Genomic DNA, 21536 nt, shown 5'->3' on the forward strand with positions numbered 1-21536 from the left:
TCTATTCAGGGGGAATTTCAGTAGGAAAAGGATTTGGTCGTGTTCAAATCAATAGGATTAATATCATGAAGGAAGATTTCTTAGGCAAGTCAAGCTTAACAAGATCAAGCCTTCAGTAGGAAATTCAATATTCGGCCTTTGATTTGCTGGTCTGGCTGGACTACATCTTAGGCATTGTAAATATCAATGGTCTGGTAGCTTCTGTTCGACAAAAAGTTTCCATGTTGGCCACTGGCAATTCAACATGGGTGGCTGAAAAATAATTTCCTTTGCTGGAAGCTAACAGCAACAACCTGAACTTTCACAGCACCTTGTCCTGCTGGGGCATGCCTCTATCTTGATGGAGACACGTTACAATAACACGCAGATTAAAAGCTAACCCTCCCTGCAGACGTAATAATGATCCAATGCCAGGAAGAGCAAAAAAGACCCATGTTGAATAAAGGGAAGGCTTGTTCCTTTCACATATCAATATTCAATGAGATCAGCCAACTTGGCATGCTGGGGTGAAAAGAAAGCCACCAGGCAAGGTAAAAAGCTAAAGGGCTCTGGAGACTTATAAGAAAGTGAGGTGTCATTAAAGCAAAAAGATAACTTGGGCCTGTTTGTAGAGTCTCTGTGTCTTTGTAACGTGTTGAAACTGACACAAAACTTGAATAGCAATCAATTTAAGTGGGTCAAAAATAGCATCCACACCCTCCCTGGAGTCCCGGTTGTTACACTCAGTATCACTACTCAGCTGTTAGCGGTGGCCCAGATTAAGCAAAAACTGTAAAAACATACCTAACCGAGTATGAATTCAGCAAAGCTTTCAGGCTTACGCTTATCTTCAGTGTATGCTTAACTTCAGCAAGTATAGAAACTCTTTGTTAAATAAGACTTTCAGACCTGCAGAAAGCTGATAAAAAAATCATTCAGAGTTTGACCTTTTTTATTCTGTTTGCCGAGTGCTACAAACAGCTGATACTCGATGCGTAGATTGTTGCAAGTATTCAGTAGTCAAAATTCAAAGTGTGTCAGTAAGTTAAAGGTGACCTGTTATCTCAGTGTTCCCAAAGCAGAGGAGTTACAACACACTTCTGATTAACATAATTGGTTTTAGGAATCCTGGTTCCCTGGAAATACTGTCACTCCAAAACAGACGCACTCTGCAAACTCTCCAAACTTCAGCTTGTTAAACTGTTCATGGAGAATAAAAAGCATGAGTCAAGACAAAGTGAATTTGTTTAAAAAATCTGGACAAAACTGCACAACAGGGATATAAACACCAGTAAACCGAAGGAAAAGATATTACATCCATTACTCAGTTCGCATTTTTTACTCGAGTATAATAGGACTATAAACATTTTCTGTCAACAGCTTACAAAGAAACTTGTTCTGAAAGTGATGCATGGTGAGAACTTGCATCTAAATTGGGTACATCTAAATTAGACTCTGAATACAGAACGTTCCCAAAGGTGACTTTTGGTTAGAGCTAGTCAAGTAATGCAGAAAAGAGTTCACAAATATTGAAATAAAAAACACCCCCAAACCTCACAGGACTCCTCCCTCCTTATGTTCGTTGTGCAGGAGTATTTGGGGGACAGCATGTTTATTTGGGTTTGCACTTTGCGGGCAAGCGGCCCCCAGTTCTTGCAGAAAAAACACTATTTGGTAGTCTCCTGTTAGAGTGCAAAACGTGTCCAAGTGTTTTGCTGAACAAGGAAGGACTTATAAATGCACTGGGTGAGGCCTACAACATTTCAGTTCTCGGCTTCAGTAGGTGGCAGAGATTCTTTAAATTCTCTTGCTCATTTACATTAAGCAAACAAACAGAATTCCCAAACCGCGAAGACCACAAATTATGTATGTAGCTAGTCTATGTAATCACAAGTTCCCTTTATGGTTACTTTTATCTTCCCTCTCTCTCAAGCTTTCCTCTGCCTATATTGCTGCTGGTCTTTATTAAGCCCCACATTCTACAAACATTTATGCGCATGATTTACTTTATGCTTTTAAGCAGTTGCAGAGAGTTCAATAGATGTTAAATAATGAACTAGAACACAATAGAACTGCATATCTGCACAGATCAGACTGATCCAAGTGAAGTTACAGCTGTACAGAAAGTTCAGCACATGGGTAAGAGTTTGCAGGGCCTTAGCTTGTGTGATCTACCAGAACTGGCATTTGTGTTTGTGCAGCACCTGGCACAAAGGGACTCCGAATCTGACCAGGATCACTAGATCCCAACGTGCTGTAAGTAATGAAGGGACTATAATTAGGCACCGAACAGCAAGTACTCAGAGTTCACGAAGACTCTAGCACAGGGTATTGCCAATACATCTGCTGACGTTTGCATCTGTAGATTGTTCATTCAAACGCTGCCTGTTTTGGGAATGCTAAGAGATTCCCACCACCCATCAGCTCCTACCTGACCTCTTTAAAATAAACTTGTCTTAATGGGCATGTGCCTGGATCACCAAAGACACTATCAAATCTGGCACTGTGCTGCAGTGGGAAAGCCAAGTCCGGGTGGCAGTGACTGCTCTACATTCTTACTCTCAGATATCCTATCATTAGGTCAAGGTTGCGGCACGGTGACGTGGGGCAATGAGCCCCCTGCCTGCACGCTGCCTGTCCAGTGGTTAAGTCATCGTTATTTCAGACATTTGTCGCACACCATTATACAGGGGTACACTTAATATCAACTAAAGAAAAGGTGAATGACTGTAAGCACTTTGTCAAGGCTTTAGCAGATATTCAACAGTGACAGCAGCATGCCAGGCTGACAGGCCCAGCCAGCAGCTGGCAAAGCATGTTTTGTGTAGCTTTGTGAACACAGACTATGCAAATGTATTCAAAGGATGTTCTAGAGGCAAATTGGTTGGAGCTAAATTTGCCCAGATGCTCTTGAGTCTGCTTATTAGAGCCCTTAGCTTGAAAATTAGCTGGAACTGATGAGTCGAATCAGAGCTGACTTTAGGATCTTTGCATATTAAGAAAACCACAACCGGATTAAATGTGTGCATGTCTATGTAGCATGGAAATTCAGCTCTGATGCCTCCTCCCGCTACTCCCAAGATGAGGGCTTCACAACACTTAACCTGTGGAGAGCTCCTGTAGAGGACTGGGCGGCTATTTTGCCTTGAGTATTTAAGTTAAGAAAAAATGAAAAGATAGTTTTCTCTTCCATCACAGTTTTTGATTTTCGTACCTGCATTTCATTTTGCCTGTGGAGGCACTCCCTGGCAGTGAACTCACACCTTCCCTCTCCTGTTATATGTTCCATTACCAAAGGTGAATAATCAAGATAGATATGAAGGACGAGAGAAGTATGTACTCGCTTACTCAGATAATGAACATGAAGGATGAAATCACCTCAATGCTGAATTAAAAACAGCTACTTGCGGATCGTGTTATGGTGGTAAAAGATACTGGAAGGAGGTGGGATGTGTTGTGTCGATGGCAGTGGTGCTTTTGCTTCCTTGGACTTCTTCCCCTTATAAGGGCAACTGTTGAAACCTTTCTTTCACCTGAGTATTGACTTTATACTTTAAGAGAGCAAGCTGCGTCTTGAGCAGTGGTTTAAGCCAGTTTCTCCAAGACAACTGGTGGAGCGTAGCTGCTCGGCCACAGGGCATTTTCACAGATTGACCGTACATTTACCCCATTTGTGGCTGCCTCTGCAATCATTCGGAGAGCTCCAGGGCGGCAGCTCTGCCATCTCCTTGCCTCAGTCACCCTATGCCAGACATTAACTTGGATCAGCCTTGCCCTTATGGCAGCTACACTGTGTCTGACCCCTGCCTGGGTGTACAAAGGTGGGAAAAGGGTGGGCCGTTTCCTGCGCTTAAACAACTGAGCACTGTTAGCTCAGGGACAATTGAGCCTCTGATGTTTATACTGTCTTTGTCTGGATAAACTGTATGGATACAGTCCCAACACAGTCCCTAGGAGATTTTCTTGCTGATTTTCATGGTGCTGGCATTTCACCCTTAATGTGTATTTTAGGCATCCCCATCTTAAATCAGTATCTCAAGCCTCTTAAAACTGCATTGCAGTTATGCTTGGATTTATTTTTTAGTACTTGTCTTTTGCTGAGGAAGCCAAAACTGGCCACAGTTTTATAATGTATGGTCTTCTTGGTGCCCTATAGAAGGTAAATGTCACCTCCCTGTGACACATTAAGTGATCCCTTTGCATAGTCTACTCAAGTATCCTCAAAGAATTTGACACCAAGGATGTCCCAAGGGGTTGGCTTCCCAATGCCACCTTCCAGGATTTGAGCATTCAGCTCAATGTAAAGCTCAAAATAGTGCTGAGGCAGAGAGAGATACTCAGTATCTTGCACTTCACAGAACCCAGATGCATTTTGCACACACCAGCTATAATGTAAGGAACTCGGGTCAAATCAGAGAATTTCTCTTCTTTCAGCCTCCAGCTTTTCTAATTGTGTTGCAATGATTTGTCTCCTGCTGTGAGGAAATACAGAAAGCTTCTTATTTAGTAAGTTTTCAGTAATTCTAAAGAAGCCAATTCCTCCCTCCCTGGAATGGCACAGCCTGTGTTCCTTCAGAAACATCTTCCTAAATAACACCAGACACTGAAAATACCTTTCCAGCCCCGTAGGCTGGCATAGGATTTATAGTGTAGTTGCACTGACATTTGGTCAACATGCTTACCATTTCCTTCTGGATTCTTCCTTGCCTTATTCTTGATGGTGTGTTAGATCTGCTAACAGGGAAGGATGTCCTGTAGAGGTGAGACCATCTTGTACTCAAGAGATACTGAGAGATAGACCTATTTGAATTTTTTGCTTGCCTTTGCATTCAATTTGTACATCATCCTGGGACTGCATGCAATTTTTCAGCATGAAAAACATCTGGAAAAAATGCTTAGGAGAAACTACAGATTTAAAATAAAAACAAAAATAAGCCCTACCAAGCAAACAAACCCTTGTATTTATCCCTAGAGTTTAGTGACTAAAAGATTATGGCATAGAAGGTTCCTGGATTTATCCATCCTCAAACATGCTTTTCTTCCTCAATGGCAATTATACTCCTGAGAAGAAGTCAGAGCTGGTCAGATCTAGCCCTGGCATCTTTCAGTGGATTATTCCTAAAATAAAGAGGCTTTTCCAAGCCTGGTGGTTTCAGATGTTATGATCGATGTTTATTCATTTGTCCTCTCTTTCCATGGAACTGGCAATGGCTGCTATTTCTGTATCCAATACCACTGTTATGTCTGTTGCTCTAATCTAGCTACTTATATGGTCTCCACCATCGTAATATTTGAGCACATCCCAAGAATTTAAAAAAAAAAAAGAAAAAGAAAGAAAAACCCTAGAACAATAACAAACTCTCTCTTTCTTCCTTCCCAGCCTGATCTTAATAAGAGTCTTGAGGTTTTGTGCTTGTATGTGTGTGAGGAACTTACTGAGGAAAAGCTGAATTGAAGAAATGGGTCCTACCTTCAGCTGTGAAAAGAGAGTGGGGAACGCTGGCATGGGAGAGGCCACGCCGGTGACCTGGGCTGCTACAGGAGTCTGCCAGGACTAGATGTGCTTCCCCTAGTTTTGCTGCTCCTTGGCCCCTGGCTCAGTAGTGTTTTCCATGATTCCTGGAATCCGGCAAGTTGTAAAAGTTATGAGGGGCAGAGGGTAGACATGGGTTTTTCTTTTGACAAGGAAAACTATTATTTCTGCCTGGAGACTAGTCGCCCTGATCGGCTGTCAGTGGAGATGTTGCTTCTATTTATTCTGACCACATTTGGATCAAGATCAGCGTTTCTCTGTGTCTCTTCTCCATCTTTGTCTGGGGATTGTTGTATACTGTTCCTGTGGACACTGAAGTTACCCAAGACAAAATTTTTCCTGCAAATTCAGTCTCTTGTTTTAGATAGCTTTCTCTCTAGAAGGCTGTGACTAGTTTTTAATGGCCTGTTGGGAGCCTGGTCTTACCTGCTCACCTATTACCCAGTTTCGGTGCTCTGGACCTGCAGTCCAGGGGAAGAAAAAACTGATGAGCCTTCGGGTCCATTAGCTTTGGGCCTTATCTGTGGGGAAGAAAGCAAATCCCATGCGCATGAGATGGGCTGGGTCTTGGTGAAGATTTAAGGGTGTTAAATCCTACCTGAATAAGAACAAGCTGGAGCTCTTGCCATGTGCTCTGAATCCAAGAGCAGCAAATGGAAGAATTACCAATGTATAAAAATGTAAGTAAACACATGCCAGTATTAATTGAAGGAACATGTCCTTCTCACTGACCTTAGTCTGTGTGACTGTACCTCTGCTGTAAGGGACATGAGCCCTTGATTTCTCCTCTGTAACCAGTAGACAGAAACCTCATTTCCAGCTGAGGGATTAAACTGCACGTGAGGAAACGATTGAGTGCATTCTTGACACACCTTTTTTTAGACCTGGATCAATGAAAAGAAGTATCATTATGTCTCATATTTGGGCTGGAAACTAAGCAATTTGCGTACTTGCAGGAATGAGATACAGTTGTCTCAGAAGTTTTTGTTGGCAATAGGACAGGCAGCTGTCAACGCTTCAGTCTAGAAGTAGATGCAGCTCATTAGGACAGTTGGATATCATCAGATTAGCTGGGCTTGGAGGTAGGGTGAGACAGGAAAACATATGACAAGAACTGGCATCGCAAACCCTCCCCCTTCAGAAATACTACCTCAAAACCAAGGAATGTTGTGGTCGATCGTAGCCAATATCAATAGAATATATCCTAATTTAAGGGCAGACTTGCCAAGTATTTCAGCATGGGTTTCAGTGCCCCTGGTACACATAAAAGTTATGGCATCAGTTCTGGATTAGTTACTGGGACTCCGGTAATGATGTTCCTGGCATAGCACTCCTTGCAAACACGTACTTTGGAGGAGTTCCCATACATTTTTTTATTGTCCACTAGAGCTGTGGTGGCAAGCTGTGTGAAATCTATCCAGAAAACTGGAAAAAATCAAAACCAAAGGGGAAAAAAACAACCAAACCCAATCAAAGATGGCAAAGCCTTTCTTGTGTAGACCTAAAACAAGGTCTGAAATATGGGTTGACTATGTAAAAGTCATGGAGTTTTAGACTTTCTTTCAAAGCACTTAGATGACTGCCTGAAATATTCTGTTCAGTTTTGGTACCAGAAAGATGCTTGCAGACTGGAAACAATTCAAAGATGAATGGCAACAAAAGCAACAGCAAGAAATACCTGAGTGGCAGCAGGGACTAGTTTTGAAGAAAGCTTGAATGGACTTGGCTCGGTGACAGACAAAGGTAGCCAAGGTCCTCGACAATACTCCATGTGTATTTGAAAAATGTAAACGGCAGCAGGCAGATGAGTGTTTATCAGCGTGAATTACCATGATTTGGTTTTGTGTTCAAAACATCTTTGTTCTAAGCACACTTCTCTTTTCAGAGCTTGAGCCTTAGCTTTGCAACCCAAGCAGCAGGGATACCTTGTGTTTCTTTAGGACTTTTCATCAGATGATCCCCAAATGCTTTACAAGGGTGAATTAAAGGAGCTTCACGTTAAAAACCTAAAAAAAAAAAAAAAGAGGATTAATTTCTTTCTCCCAAAAGGCAGTCAGCTCCCGAGTAAAGTAAAAGAGGACCTGTATTCTCTGGTGGGTGAGAACTGTCTCCCTTTACATTACCACAGAGTCACAAAGGATTTGTTATCCACTCTTAGTTCATCTCTGGGGACACTGTGAGCAAAGGAAAGAATGGTTCCCTAGTCACCGAGAATGCACTGCAACAAGCAGCACCAGGACTAGAAATTTTATCAAATTGAAACATAGGGGAGGAATAAAAGAGACAGAATTGCAATTTCCTTCAAGGGTATTAGGCTTCATCATTGTAACTGCTGCCTCCATTCTTAATAATTATGAGGATGTACAGACAAGAGTTTGATGTTATTTCTCTGCTGAGCAGCACCTCTGCTTACTCAGTACTGATTTAAGGTTGCTAAAGCAACACCAAAACCACTTCCTATAGAGCGTAGATGTGCTCTGCAGGCCTCCCAGGCCTACAAGGTTAGCAGAAGTTATGAAACTTCATGGAGGAAATACAATGCAAAGTACTACGAGGTGTGGAAACCTTAAATGGGGATGTAACTTCAACCACTTCTTAGTCAATGCTAATGGAATATGGGAGCGTGATGGTCTTATATTTAAAAACCTCTTTATTTCTGAGGCAATTTTCATTCTATTAATAATCAAGAGGAGACTGCTTTATAAAGAAAAGAAACAATTTTGTTTAAATTTGAACATCTCCCTTAAAATACTATTCCTGTGCACACTGAGCCTGTGTGACATTGTTTTAAGCCTTATACTTGTATTCACCATTCATTTAGCTTTCATTACTGACAGAATCTCAGATGCCAGAGGATGTGCAAAACCTGCTGGGTGATTTGCAAAATCTTCCAGTGTTGGAAATTTTTCTAATGATGAAATACTTTATTAATTGCTTCTATTTTATCTGATTACTGGCTATTGCCACATGAATCCTGAGGGCTTTGCAACAAGGAAGATCTGCACTCCTTAAATTATAACTTCTGGGATTACGCTAAAACACCATGTAAAAACTAGTATTCATTATTATTCAAACAATTCTCAGTTTCAAACATATCTTCCATGAGACTTTAGGCGAGAAAAGGAATTTGCCTCTAGGCTGTTTACTAATAAAATCCCCAACTATTTTTGTAGAATTTGATTTACTACTCAATTGTATTGGTGTGATCCTGGGAAGGAAAGATCTGCTTAACCTGGAGTTTCTTTTCCAATACACTTCCTACTGAATTCTGTGAATTGGGGATTGCTTGAGTAGTGTTCCTGCTAAAAGTGTTCCCAGTGCTTTTGACATTGAGCTTTTGCTCGTTGGCTGTCGCGTGACCTTGGCTGTAACAATAATACAGCAACTGCTGCTGGTTTTCCCTCATATTCTCAGAACAATTCAGATTTTGGTATATGCCAAGAGAATCATAAAAACATGGACCATAAGTTGGGGCTGTGTTTTTGCAAGCACTGGTGATGAAATTACTCCTGGAATATTGCAGCTAGTTAAAATATCACCTTGCTAGAAAGTATCGGCAGACTGAAAGGATGAGAAAACATCAGAGAGCTTGAGAGACTCACCCATAACGAAAGATTAGAAGAATGGCTTTTGAACCAAAAGACAAGTGGTGATTTTGACACAAGCACAAACACAAAGGTCAGTGTGGATGTTTATACAGAAACATGGGAAAGATCTCATTTACTTTATAGCTGAGTCAAGGGATGTAGTTACTATACGTTTATCCCCTGATCTAGATACAACATGGCCAAAAAGATGTTTTGTGTAGCTGGGATACAACCAAGTCATGAGGAAGAATTTCTTTACTGAAAGAGTGGTTAAACATTGGAACAGGCTGCCCAGGGAAGTGGTTGAGTCACCATCCCTGGAAGTATTTAATTACATGTAGATGCGGCGCTTAGGGACATGGTTTAGTGGGCATGGTGGTGTTGGGTTGACGGTTGGACTCGATGATCTTAGAGGTCTTTTCCAACCTTAATGATTCTATGATTCTATGAAGTCGGAGTCCCACCCAAGCCAGTGACTTAAACTAGTTGCTGGCACGAAGGTGCCCTTGCCACAGCACTTCCTTGTAGAGCACACCACAGGGGGGCCAGGTGTGTTGTAACCATGTCCCCTGGCCCAACAACAGTTGCAGGAAGGTGTTGGACTAATGGTATGACATCAATGCAAAGAAAACGCCCTTTAACTATTAGAAAACGAATTCCAGCAGTGTGACCTGTTAGGCTGGGAGGCAGGTACCCACAACAGACCTGCTGCTAACACCTGGGGTACTTTTAAAACTAGGTTGTGCAAAAGAGACTATGCAGTATGCAGCGGCCCAGCACGGGCAGGGAGACAGCTGACTTGTGGGATGCTGGAGGTCTGCAGAGATCTCCACGGGTCTTAGGCTTCTCTTCTATCTCTGATTTCTGCCCTGCCGATGTTTGAGTGCATTACTGTCCTGTCATGCGATTTGTTTTATAACCCAGAGGGGACAGCTGCATTCCTTCTACAGCAACAATATTTTTTGTGATGCCAATGCCATGACCTTTATTCATGAAAAACAAAGTACAAATGGGGAAAGCTGGGTGGAGCTCTGTCAGAAATGTGATGTAAACAGCTACAAAGATGTGGCTGTGCTCCTCCAAAGCCACTTCCCACCAGGTAAGAATCAGAGCAACAGGCATTGCAAACACAGCAGAGATCCTATCTGACATTTTGTTTAAGCTAATTGCCTATACCTAAAAGCAAGGTCTAATAAAAATTGCCACATTGAACTTTCGGTCAGATTAGACAACAACATCAACAACAATAGCTTCCAAAGGATTTACGGAAACAAATTCCCATTCCAGGTATCTGCTGACATTTTAAAAAAGCCAGCCTCTTTTCTAGCATTCATGAAAGTAACATGAACAATTCAGCAGGAGAAGAGCTCCCGTTTTGTTGCGGAAACAGTCTCCGCAGTACCCTTGAAAATTCATCCTGAGGCAAGTATGAAATAATTCATGCTTTTGCTCTTACAAAAATATCTTCATGTTTGGAGCAAACAGCTGTGATGCTGGTGGAGAACAGCAGAAATATGACCTGGATTCAAACCTGTATCTTACTGGGAGAACTGGGAGCTTAGTCTCCCAGTAGGGAAGTGAAATTCAGGCAGCAACATTTGCAAAGCTGCCAAGAGCTCTGGGGTGGCATGAATTCAGCTTGAGGGGAAAACCTGAGTTCAGGCCAGGTGGAATGGGCATGTGGCAGTGTCCGCTGCTCTGGTTGGAGATGGTGTCTGCGCCCGGAGCTCCTGCAGGCCAGTGGATGTGCCTCCATAAACGCCATACCCCCCTCCACATGGCTTCACAGGATCTCTGGGGGAATTGCATGGAAAAACTCCCAGGGGTCCACCACACCCTCCACTGGGTGCCTCTGCTCAGTGATTTATTCAGCTCTGTCATCAGGCAATCCCAGGGCCTTGCTGCTCCAGATGATGCCCAATCGCTGCTACAACCCAGCCTGGCCATGCAGCTCCTCTGCCAGCTCCCCCAGCCTCAACGCCGATGTCCCCCCCACTGGCACTCGCTGCGGGGCAACACAGACCAAGGGTGTCTTTGTGAGCACTGAGGGCATCCCAAACCTGCTTTGGCTGCTCCACAGGTCGCCAGGATGTGCTTCCCAAGGAAATGTGGGAGCCTGGGGACAAGTTTTCACACTTCCCTCCATGAACTTAACAAGCCCGACAGGCAAACATGAAGGAGTAAAAATAAGAAAACTTCAGGTCTTTGGCTGACACAGACAGTAAGAGAAAATTGCGTGGTGCTACAGGCATCTTGTGGCCAACCATGCACAAAATATTAACTGTTTGTGGCCCATTTAACAATCAGCAAGTGATAAGATGGAGCATGGATACAAATCAGAGCTGACTAGCATTGGCCAAAGAGATTTAGAGGTGCAAAGCTGGATTTCTAGTGCTTCGTGCTGAGCCCATTTCCCCCCTCCCTTCTCCACGTCCTTGGGTATAGAGACAACAAAGCGGGATTGCTCTGGCTGGGAGAGACAGGTAGCAGCCGCTCTCTGCAAGGATGCAACGCCGGGTTGGTATTGCCTGCTGGGAAGGGTAAGGCCACCTGGCCGTACGCTGGACCCATCCAGCGCTTCACTTTCTTGATTCACGGGACCAGTAGTGGGTACCGGGCAGGGAAAACATGCCCATTATGGGGGCAGTCCTAGCTGAATGCATAGTTGCCTGACTGGAAGGATCCCGATGTGATCTCCTGTGTCGGTGGATCTCAGGGAGACAAAGACACCAGTCATTACCGGTTTGCGTTGTGTTTGACATAACAGCTGCGGGGCCAAGTGGGGCAAAGGGGCTCCTGTGCACCCCACAAACCTGAGCCCGAGGTAACTGAAAGAGTCCTGGGGTAGCTTGACGGAGGCCTTACAAGCTCATGTTGTGTATTGCTTTATGTTAATGCAGCTTTGTGATTACATGCTACTTTGCTTAGATAGACATTTTAAATAAACTGTTAGCAAATTTTATTAACCACATGTGAAGGGAAGATCAGATGTAATTTTTTTAGGGAACAGTAAATAACTCATGATTTTCAGAAACAGAAGTATTTCTAAAACCAGTAAGGAGCCAAACACAAAGTGGTGGCTGCTCCTGAATCCCGGGTTGAGTCCATCAGTCCTGTCAACTCTCTATTTCTGGCTGGGCTTTTACAGAGGAGAGACTCAATGGTGATATGCTGGGCCTTCAAGATGAAGGCTGAGAATACAATGTGCATGTATGTGCATTGGCCAGGCAGGGTGAGGCTGCCAGTGCACAGGTTTTTGGTCATTTTTTTCTCCTTAGCATTTGTGTTTGCTTGCTCTGGAGCTGTGTGGCTCCTTGGGGGTGTGCCACCTCGCAGCTCTGTCCCTCACCGCCAGCCCCTTCTCCTGTAGGCCCCATGCTGAAGGCTTGAAAAAGGTCAGAGAAGAAATCCCCCCCACTCCAGCTTCTCTTCTTGCTCAATGGGTCACTCTTTTAGGAGGCGGGGAGGAAACACTTTGTAAAAATACCATTGTCAAGGCTGCTTCTAAACAACATGGCAGATACGCACACCATTAGCATATAGGGACAGGCAAGAAAACTCCCTGAAATTCTGCCTTTCCTCGTAACACCACCAAGTGAGTCACCCTGGCCTCAGGCCAGGTCAGGAGCTCGCTGCCCAGGAAGCACCCGGGTAAGCTTTCCAAAACCTGCATCCGCCCAGGTTGGGAGATAAGAGTCAGGTATCCCGAAAGAGAAGTGCAGGGATGCCGCAGTGAATATTGCTGAATTTATTTTAGGCGGCGGAGATTCTGGCTGAAAGATCACTTGAGAGCATGCCAAAGGCCCAGAAAAGGTATCTGCTTAGGGAGGCTCAAGGTCACCCAAGCCTGCAAGCCGCTGGCCTCTCCTCAGTGATATTGCTGCCCTACGGAGCGACGTGCTGCCGCGGAGGTGAAAGCCAAGGCATCCTCCTCGGAGCGTGCGGGCAATGCTTGAAGTGTTTGTGCTCAGGCTGTGCCAGGGGACAGTGGGCATAGACATGCCAGGAGCTGTCTGAACCACCATAAGCAGGTAGTACAGTGGATGCTGCTACATCGCTCTGCCGGAGAAAAGCGAAGCTCCCAAAGCCGGCTCTGCCTCCCCTGCCACCAGATGCAAGCAATTTGTTTTGCATTTGGACTGGTAGTCCAGAAAACTGAAGCGCTGTGTTTTTAAGTTTATGTTACATGTTTGCTTTCCAGTTTTGTTAATTAAAATTGTGTAACTGGATGAGCAGTTACTGGATAGCTTGCAGCGTTTATTTGAAAATTTCTATTTTTTCTGGACACTCAAGCATTTGATGCTCTTTCTCTGCTTGCAGTGCATTAATTCACCTAGCTAGAAACTCTATCTGTCTGAACCGGTAAAAGCATGCATTTGGGAATGGTTTTGTTTCTTACAGTATTTTCTCTTAGTGTTTGCCTACACCTGCCAATGTAATTTGTCAGAATAAACTAGGTACTTTAAAATCATTTTTTATACACTCTTCATAAGTGTTTCACCATCACTTTGAGAGGGAAGGGAGCAGAGGGACCCATAAGCAAATAAAAAGAAATATGAGCATGTACGAATTCACTCGAGTGATCACTCTTCTTCCTCTTCAGTGAGTTTAATCCATCGCCTTGTCTGGATCAGTTACGTAAGTCGAGAGGGCTCGACTGCATCAGTGAGCTCACCACCATAAATTTCTGGACTATTTTCCACTGTGATTCCCACCGTCACCTGCGATGTGGTCAGGCCAAGCCTGCCCAGCTCGGTGACCAGCTCCAAATGGAAATGGAAGTGGTTCTGCACAGCAGCCTCAGACCCTGCTGACCTTTTATTGCTTTCAGAGTGGGTCTGCCACAACTTCTTCCCCACCTCCTAGCCTACGTCCTCCTATGGCTTCCCACCTTTCATACCGCCTTTGCAGCACCCGTGTAACCATCTCAGCTCTGCAGGAGCTGTTCCGCTTGCGAGGCCAAGGAAATCTCTCTGCAGGCCATGCAGCAGCAGAATATTTAGCTGAGGCATAGTGGGTGTGTTATTAAGCAGGGGAAGAGGCATGTTCAAAATGTGCATCGTCTCCAAGCACACCTTGTGCTACTGGAGTAGCACTAACAGAGGACTTACTCTACCAAGGGAATGTCACTTAAACTGCCCAGACTTGAAGCTTTACTTTCAGGACTGAAAACGTTAAGTTTTGTGAACATGTGCAAGGACATGCCAACATAAGCAGGATTTACTTTGGTCTGCAGACAAAGCTCCGAGTATCTCAGCAAAGGACATACATGCTTCTTTCATGCAAGAGTGAATATCACCTTAACTCAGCAGTGCCTTTCTATGCAAATCTCGAACTGTTCTGCATTGTGTCAGATAATGACTCCAGAATTAGATCCAACAAGATGACATTTTTTTTGCAGCAAGTATATTCGGAGACTTAGCCTTTTCAGGGCTTGTATCTTGGTTATTAATAGTATCATTTGCCTTCTTTTGGAAAATTGAATTCATGTGATAAAGAGGAACTTTATGTATCAAATTCTGATGCAGAAGTTCTGGTATGAATGCTTTTGTAAAATACAGAAGTGGAAAATGCAGGTTATATGATAGAAAATTATTTTCTTTTCTGGTTTTTTTTGCAAATTTTATATGATTGAGCTAGCAAAGAACAATGCCAACATTAAAAAAAATCCATTACCTGTTGATCTTGTCCCATTTTTGGAAAATTTAGGCAGGCATTGCAAGATTTGATAAAAACTGTTATGTAAGAGTTCAGGCAAAAAATGATTAAAAGAGATAAGTTACCATACATCTAGTACTAGGTAAGCTGATTAAAAAGAAAAAAAATGGGAAGTGTAATAACTGGATTTACTAATGCCACATAAAATAAAAAGATGAGCACAAATTTGGATTTTTGCACAGGGAAAGTGCTGCAGAATTTTCCCTGGGGAACAATCCTCTACTAGCAAAGCGTGGTCAAACAGAACAATCAAATCTTTTTTGTCTTTAATTGTTGTGATTCTGTTTAAAAGTTACAATATGTCAATTTTAGCATGTGGAATGCAATTGTGAAAGAAAATGGGTTTCCTGAATTTTCGGTGATTGACTAAAATCCACACACATACTGGTTATTTTAATTTAAGGAAAAAGGATTTTGTTTCTTTATCCTGTTACGTAACACTGGATCTATTCTCCCTTGAACACACAAGTATGTTTATCATTAATCTTAAAGGGAAACAGTTGTCCTTCAAAATCCTTTCTGAATTTTTATCTTTTTTTTAAAGTTCGATCCCAAATGACTGGATGTGAATTGAAGACGAAAGCACGCTGTTTATTTTTTTAATTAGATTACTTTAACCTCATTTATGCCTAGTTCTTTTACTGTTTTTCCCAACAGCAACAGTGAAGAAAAAAACATTGGTTTAGAAGTGACTTCAAAAATGCAAAACATACGGTTCATACAGCATCCAGCAGGAGACAGAGTACCTGTTATTGGTTTTTACCTCATTTTTATGAAACTGGCTGGCTTTCAGTTTAGAGACATTCTTTACTAATACCTATATTTTTCATTCTATAGTGCATTCCTTTCAAGGACTTTAAAATGCTCAGGAGCTCTTGAAAATCCTGGTGAAAACCTTTAGATACATGAGAGTTTTTTATTTCCTGCCAATTAACTTGAGACTCTTCACTTTTTCCAAAAGCCAGCGTGACCACTTTGGTTCCAGGCTGTTTGGTTCCTCTGGGTTTGCCCCTCACTTTAGGAATCAGCCCCTGTAAAGGAACAGGCATTTCTAAACTTGACTGGTGTTCAGAAAGGACCCGCTCTAGCCTTTCAGACTTGCTAAGTGCCTCAAGTTAATATGTAATTAGCTTGATGTAAGGAAAGGACCAGTGGAGACAACCCCATAATGGCTAGGCAGTCTCAAATCTAAGCAATAGAGGCTACCCGTAGCATTAAAATCAGAGGATTTAATGCCAATGGGGCTACTTTTCAAGAAGACCTGTGGGTTTTAGTTGCCTTTGAATTTGACTTGTAAACTGGGTGCAGGGCTCCATCACCAGCAGGTTCACATGATGGGGAGTGTCCCAAAAACACAGGTCATGTTTTGATTTCTGTTTGATATCTTATTTACATATGATTTAAATGGATAAACTAAGAAAAATTAACTGTCCAGGCCATAATTTCATCTAAAATAAACACAGACTAAAACTACAGCAACTTAGTGGATTGCATGGATTAGTGCGATACCCTGGTATGTAATAGCAATAGCAACAATTCCATTCCCCGATTTAGTAATGCTTAAAATCTGCAATCCAGAGTCACTGCATGATGTGCAAATCCCTCGCAAAATCTGCCTCCCTTTTTCAAGCTCAGGATCCTTTGCTATACAGGGGAACCCCGAAGGTTGCCCCCATATAGCTTTGTACAGGAAATAGGTGTTTGGAGAATCGTTAATGCGATGGACTTATTCAGACCATCTTTTTGCCATTCTTGCTTATACCCTTCTTTACAGACAGTGCTGTCCACTTGTCCCCTAGATTTCCACTGGACTTTGTGCCTGGATAAATTTTGCCTTTTTTATTTTAATGTTTATACATAAGATCTTCCCAATCCCTGCAAAACCTCCTCCTTGTTCATGCCCTGCCTGTGTCCATGAAACATCATGTTCCCTTTAGCAGCCACACATTGAAAAGAAACAAGTTTTTCTCCTGAAAAAGGAAGAAATATTAAATCCGTTTCGATTTTAAAATTAATGAGAATTTGCTGATGAGCATATTTTAGATCCTGGTGTGATATCCCTCCCTCCATCCACCTCACCTGATAGAAATCTGATCTAACTCTGCCATACACTTGTGTTAATATGCATCCATCTGCGAAATTAGGCACTCGCATCCCTGCCCCTTGAGACCTCTTTTACAGGGTGCAGATACAGCGAATCTCTTCTGACGTTCATGCCTTCTCGGTAGATTTCCACACGTTGTAGCCAAGCTGGGGATTTGGCCCAGTGTCTTTTTTAAACCCTCTGACCCAGACGTGGAGATTAAAAGAGAGTTATGTTATTGGATTAAACAGATACAAGAGGCGCTCACTGTATCAGCACCCAACACCTTAAAACTCCAGAAAGCAGCTCAGCATGTTAATGGCAAAAACAGTCTCTAAGAAAGAGGGAAAACGCAAAGGAAGGCGATTGCTAACCCACGCCTTGGGCTGGGGTGCAAAAACCTGCCGCTCTGCCTGGTCTGCAAAGCAGCCACAGGAACATTATCTTCTGCTTTCTACAACATCTTAATACTGCATACACTTGGGATCTGGTATACAAGTCACCTGAACTGCACCTACTTGTAGCAAGAGTGATTTTGGCCTTAGTTAAGTTTGGGTTGCTGCCTTCACGGTGGGGTTTTTAAGGGTTAGGCTTGATGACGCTATGAATGGCACCAGTGCACACTGAAATCAATAGAACTGCAGAAGTAAAAATAAAGCCAGACCTACAGGAAAAGGACAGTAATTTCAGGCACCATTTATATGCTTAATATTATACACATGCTTATGCTTTGTAATTTGGGCTCTAACTTGTGATTTCAGTTACGTAAGAGAGCCGGAGAGCCAGAGGCATTACTGCTTGCCGTACGCTGCTGCAGCTGAAGGCAGAGTTCCCCCAAATATTCATCAGGCACATTCTCGGAAGTTGTGCTGTCTCATAATGAAACAGCAGACAGCAATGCACATATTTATGACACAAAAGGACTAATTATTATTATTATTCCACTTAGTTCCAGGTACTGTTTACATGCCTCTGACTTCAAAACAGCTTTGGCTGTTGGTTTTTTACCCCAAACATATTTTTTTTTAAACACAGAGAGCAACCATGTGCTTTGTGTGGCTGACTTTTCTTTTAATGAGTGAGGAGGAACAGAACAAGGGAGAGCCAGAGACAGAAAATACAGGCTTTGATTCCTCTAGAGAACTTGAGCAAAATATTCCACTGCTGTCAGTGGTACAGCTGTGCTGGCAGGATCCTTAGCACAGATGAGGCTCCAGCCGCTACTTAGATTTCACCGATGTGACTGCCGGTTCCTAATCTGCATCGAGGCATCCTCACTGCAACTGAACAAGTGGCTGCGCCCATGAGAAATGGTTTGCTTCGTTCCCTAATGTGGCCAGAGCCGCCTGCGTCTGTGGTCCCTCGTGGAGTCTCGCAAAATGCTAGCTGCCTTCAGCAAAGGATGCCTACGAATCTAAAGCTGCAGTACACGAGAAACCTGAATCAGAAGTTGTAGGTGGCAGCATGCACTACATCATGTTATTAGTTGTTTAGAAGAGATATGTCATCAATTAGCTGCATATATCCTATACCTGTATCTATTTTTGAGTTAAAAACCTATCCACTTTGCAAATCAGCTTGGATACTGGAAAATCACAGAATGCACTGGAGTCAGGGAAAATCACTTGCGTGACTGTGGCACACTGTATTTGGCATGCTGTACTGCCAGCAAGGAGTGTGCAGAAGGGGTGCAGCTCTCTGTGCTTTTGCATGAACCAGCCAAGGAAATCAGCCTTTTCTAGAGACCTCCCTGGAGGCTGCTGTGATGGAATTTGATCCCCTGGCAGCCTATGCATAGGTGATGGGCTCCAAAGGTGTGTCACCCAGTGACTGTGGTCCTAGTTTGTGGTGTAGGAAGGTAGGGTCTTGTATCTGGGAAAGCCTGGGCGAGCAGGGCTGTGGGGACTGTTTGCTCTTCTTTGGTCCATCTCCGCTGTTCCCAGTGCAAGGTTAGCACCACAGGACTCCTGCAAAACACAGATGGCCCAAGATCTCCTTTTCCCCGCTACTCTGCCCCCACAATGCAAATGGTATTTTGCAGTACAGAGGATCTTACTAAGTCTTCAGCAGGGGTTATATGAAAATGCCTAGGGAGCCTGTACGCTGCTGTATCCTTTCATTAACAGAACTAGAGGAGATGCAGGTAGGAGAGCAGAGACATATTTGAGTCATGTACCCGTTCGCCTGCAGAAGAAAAGCACCGGCTTTCGGTGCAGTGAAACCCAAAGCAGGACAAAACGTTGCCCTGCTCATTTCTCCTGCTTGATGGCCCCGGCTGTACTTTGTTCTCCAGCTGTGAGCACGGCTGACCGGTGCCGGGGACTGCTCTTTTGGGAGGAGACAGGGAAGAGCAGAGAGATCCCGGTCTCGCAGGCACCTGCCAGGCCATGCTCCCTTGCGTTTCCTCCTCCAGCAGGGGACGGCTGCCGAGACCAAATGCCCCAGGAGCCTGGCTGCGCGACACCGGGTCCAGAGTCCGAGCCCTCGCCACCTTCCCGGGGGGAAAAGCGGCCACGGAGGAGCGGAGCCAGGGCCCGGGCGCAGGGACGGGCAGCGCCGGTGACAACGCCGTGGGATGCTTTGTCTGCGAGAAGGGCGCTCTTTGTGTAAAGATAAAAAATAATAATAAAAAAATGTACAAAAATAAAAAATAAAGAGAGGAGAGCCGCGGCGGGCAGCCCTCCGCTCCCCTCCCCGCCCCGGCAGCCGCGGGGCCGGCTCCCGCCGGCCGGCTCGGGGGCGGCCCCGCTCCCCGCGGAGCGCCGCGGGGGAAGGCGGGCGGCCCGGGGCGGCCCCCCCGGCGGCGGCCGCCGCTGCCCCGCACCCGCCCGCCCCTCCCCGCCGCCCCGCGGCCGCCTGCCAGCCCGGGCTCCGCCGCCGCGTCTGCGGCATGGCCCCTCCTCCCCCACACCCCTTCCTTTAGGCTCCCCCCTCCCCAGCAAAGAAGAGGCCGTGCCGGTGTTTTTCCACTCAGCAGGATGGGTGATGCTCAAAGCTCCCTCATTAGACAACAGACACGAGAGGTCAGGAAGAAAGCGCTTATAAATTACCGTTTCCCCCCGCTCGGCGCTGTTAGTCGCGCCGCACCGCTCCGCCGGACGCGCCGCACCGCCGCAGGGGCGCAGCGGCGCGCAGGCACCGCGGCCAGCGGACGCAGGTACCGGCGCCTCCCGGGCGGGCGGGCGGGCGGCGGGGCTGGGGCTGCTGCTGCTGGGGCCGCTGCTGCTGGGGCCGCTGTTGCTGCTGCGGCGGCTGCTGCTGCGGCCGCTGTTGCGGCGGCGGGGCTGGCGCGGAGCGGCGCGGAGCGGAGCGGGACGGATCGCCCCCCGCTGCCGCGGCGAACAAAGGGCGGCAGCTCCGCGCCGCTCCGCGCCCAGCGGAGCCGAACCGAACCGGGCCGGGCCGGGGGCGGCGGCGTCCTCCTCCCTTTGTCCGCGCCGCCTCGGGGTGCCCCCGGGCGCTCTTTCCCTTCCCCCCCTCCATTTATTTATTTATTCATTCTGCTTTCGATCCCCCCTCCTCCCCAGCTGTCTCATTACCCCTGCGGGCTTTTTTCTTCCCCAGCGGTTATTTTCACCCTCCCATCCCCCCACCTTGCGTTAACTTTTTTTCGCGATAACAGTTTGCAGCAATTACCCACTTGCTGGCGGCCCTCCAGCACATCTACGGAGCACGCTTCTCTCCCAGGCTATTTTTGCCCTTTTTCTCTCGCCTTCCCACCCCTCCCTGCTGTATTTTTTCTGGCTGCCGTGCGCTAACCTCAAGTGAAGAGGCTGGTACAGGCAATGCTACATCTGATGCTAATGGGCCTACCTGGTGGGTAATACCGCTGGCTGCTTCTTCCTTTTTTCCCCCTCGTTTTCCTTTTATTTTGTTGATCCTTGGTATGCTGAAATCAAAGTTGTGATTGGGGCTTGGAAGAAAAACGCGGGGACTGCACAGGGCAGGTTACCGAGCTCAGCTTGGTGCGAAGGGGCGATAATTCTGGGTTCGTCTCAGGGTAACTTGGATCCAAAATTCACCCACTGGCTTTAAGATAATGAATGCCCATCTCTGACTGATACTGTAACAGGCGGCACGTGGGAGGACTTGCAAGGTTTCCATATAAGAACATGGGAGAATTTATTTCACACAGGCGAAGAAATGTGCAGAGTATGTGTTATTTATGAAACAGAAGGCAAGCTGTGTTTTCCTTAGGCAGCTCCGAGAGTGGCAAAACTTTGTATTTAGAAATTGTAAAAGCTGATTTCTGCTGTTTAATAAGAGCTACGTTTAAAGGAAGGCACCGACGAAAAAAGTAGTGGGACACGATCCAGATAAACACGAAGAAATACAACCCCACACATATTCCAGCACGGTTTGTGCCAAGGTGTAAAGATGGAGTTTTTTGGTTAGTTCCCTTTTTTTTAACCGTATTGGGAAAGGCATTAAGAAAATGTGCCGAGAGGAGCTGGTTACGTTGATAGTGCTATTCTGGTAACTGCAATTTTTTTTTTTATTGCTTGCATGTCAAAATGTTTCGAGTTTTGGACTAGCAAAAACGTGAGGCAGCCCTGATCGGGGGATGTGTCATCGGCTGTGTGATTCAGGGCTCGGATGACAGTTGCTACCGGTTTAGATTTTATGGCTTTGGGTT

The 21536-nt window shown here is 45.0% G+C and overlaps 1 protein-coding gene across 5 annotated transcripts in view; it reads left to right on the plus strand.

Annotated features, from left to right (window-relative positions):
* SLC6A6 (solute carrier family 6 member 6) overlaps nt 1-21536 on the plus strand; it is a 96857-nt gene that overhangs the window by 17500 nt on the left and 57821 nt on the right. For 2 of the 5 annotated variants that reach the window (XM_076346431.1, XM_076346432.1), the window contains exon 1: nt 19970-20057. The exons of 1 other annotated variant lie outside the window; for it this stretch is intronic. The gene's annotated coding sequence lies outside the window, so the exon portion shown is untranslated. Of the gene's footprint in view, nt 1-19969; nt 20058-21536 lie in introns of those variants that run through there. 2 more of the 5 variants (XM_076346429.1, XM_076346427.1) reach the window with 2 other exon arrangements.

This window comes from Aptenodytes patagonicus, chromosome 8 (genome assembly GCF_965638725.1).
Source record: "Aptenodytes patagonicus chromosome 8, bAptPat1.pri.cur, whole genome shotgun sequence".
Lineage (NCBI taxonomy): Eukaryota > Metazoa > Chordata > Aves > Sphenisciformes > Spheniscidae > Aptenodytes > Aptenodytes patagonicus.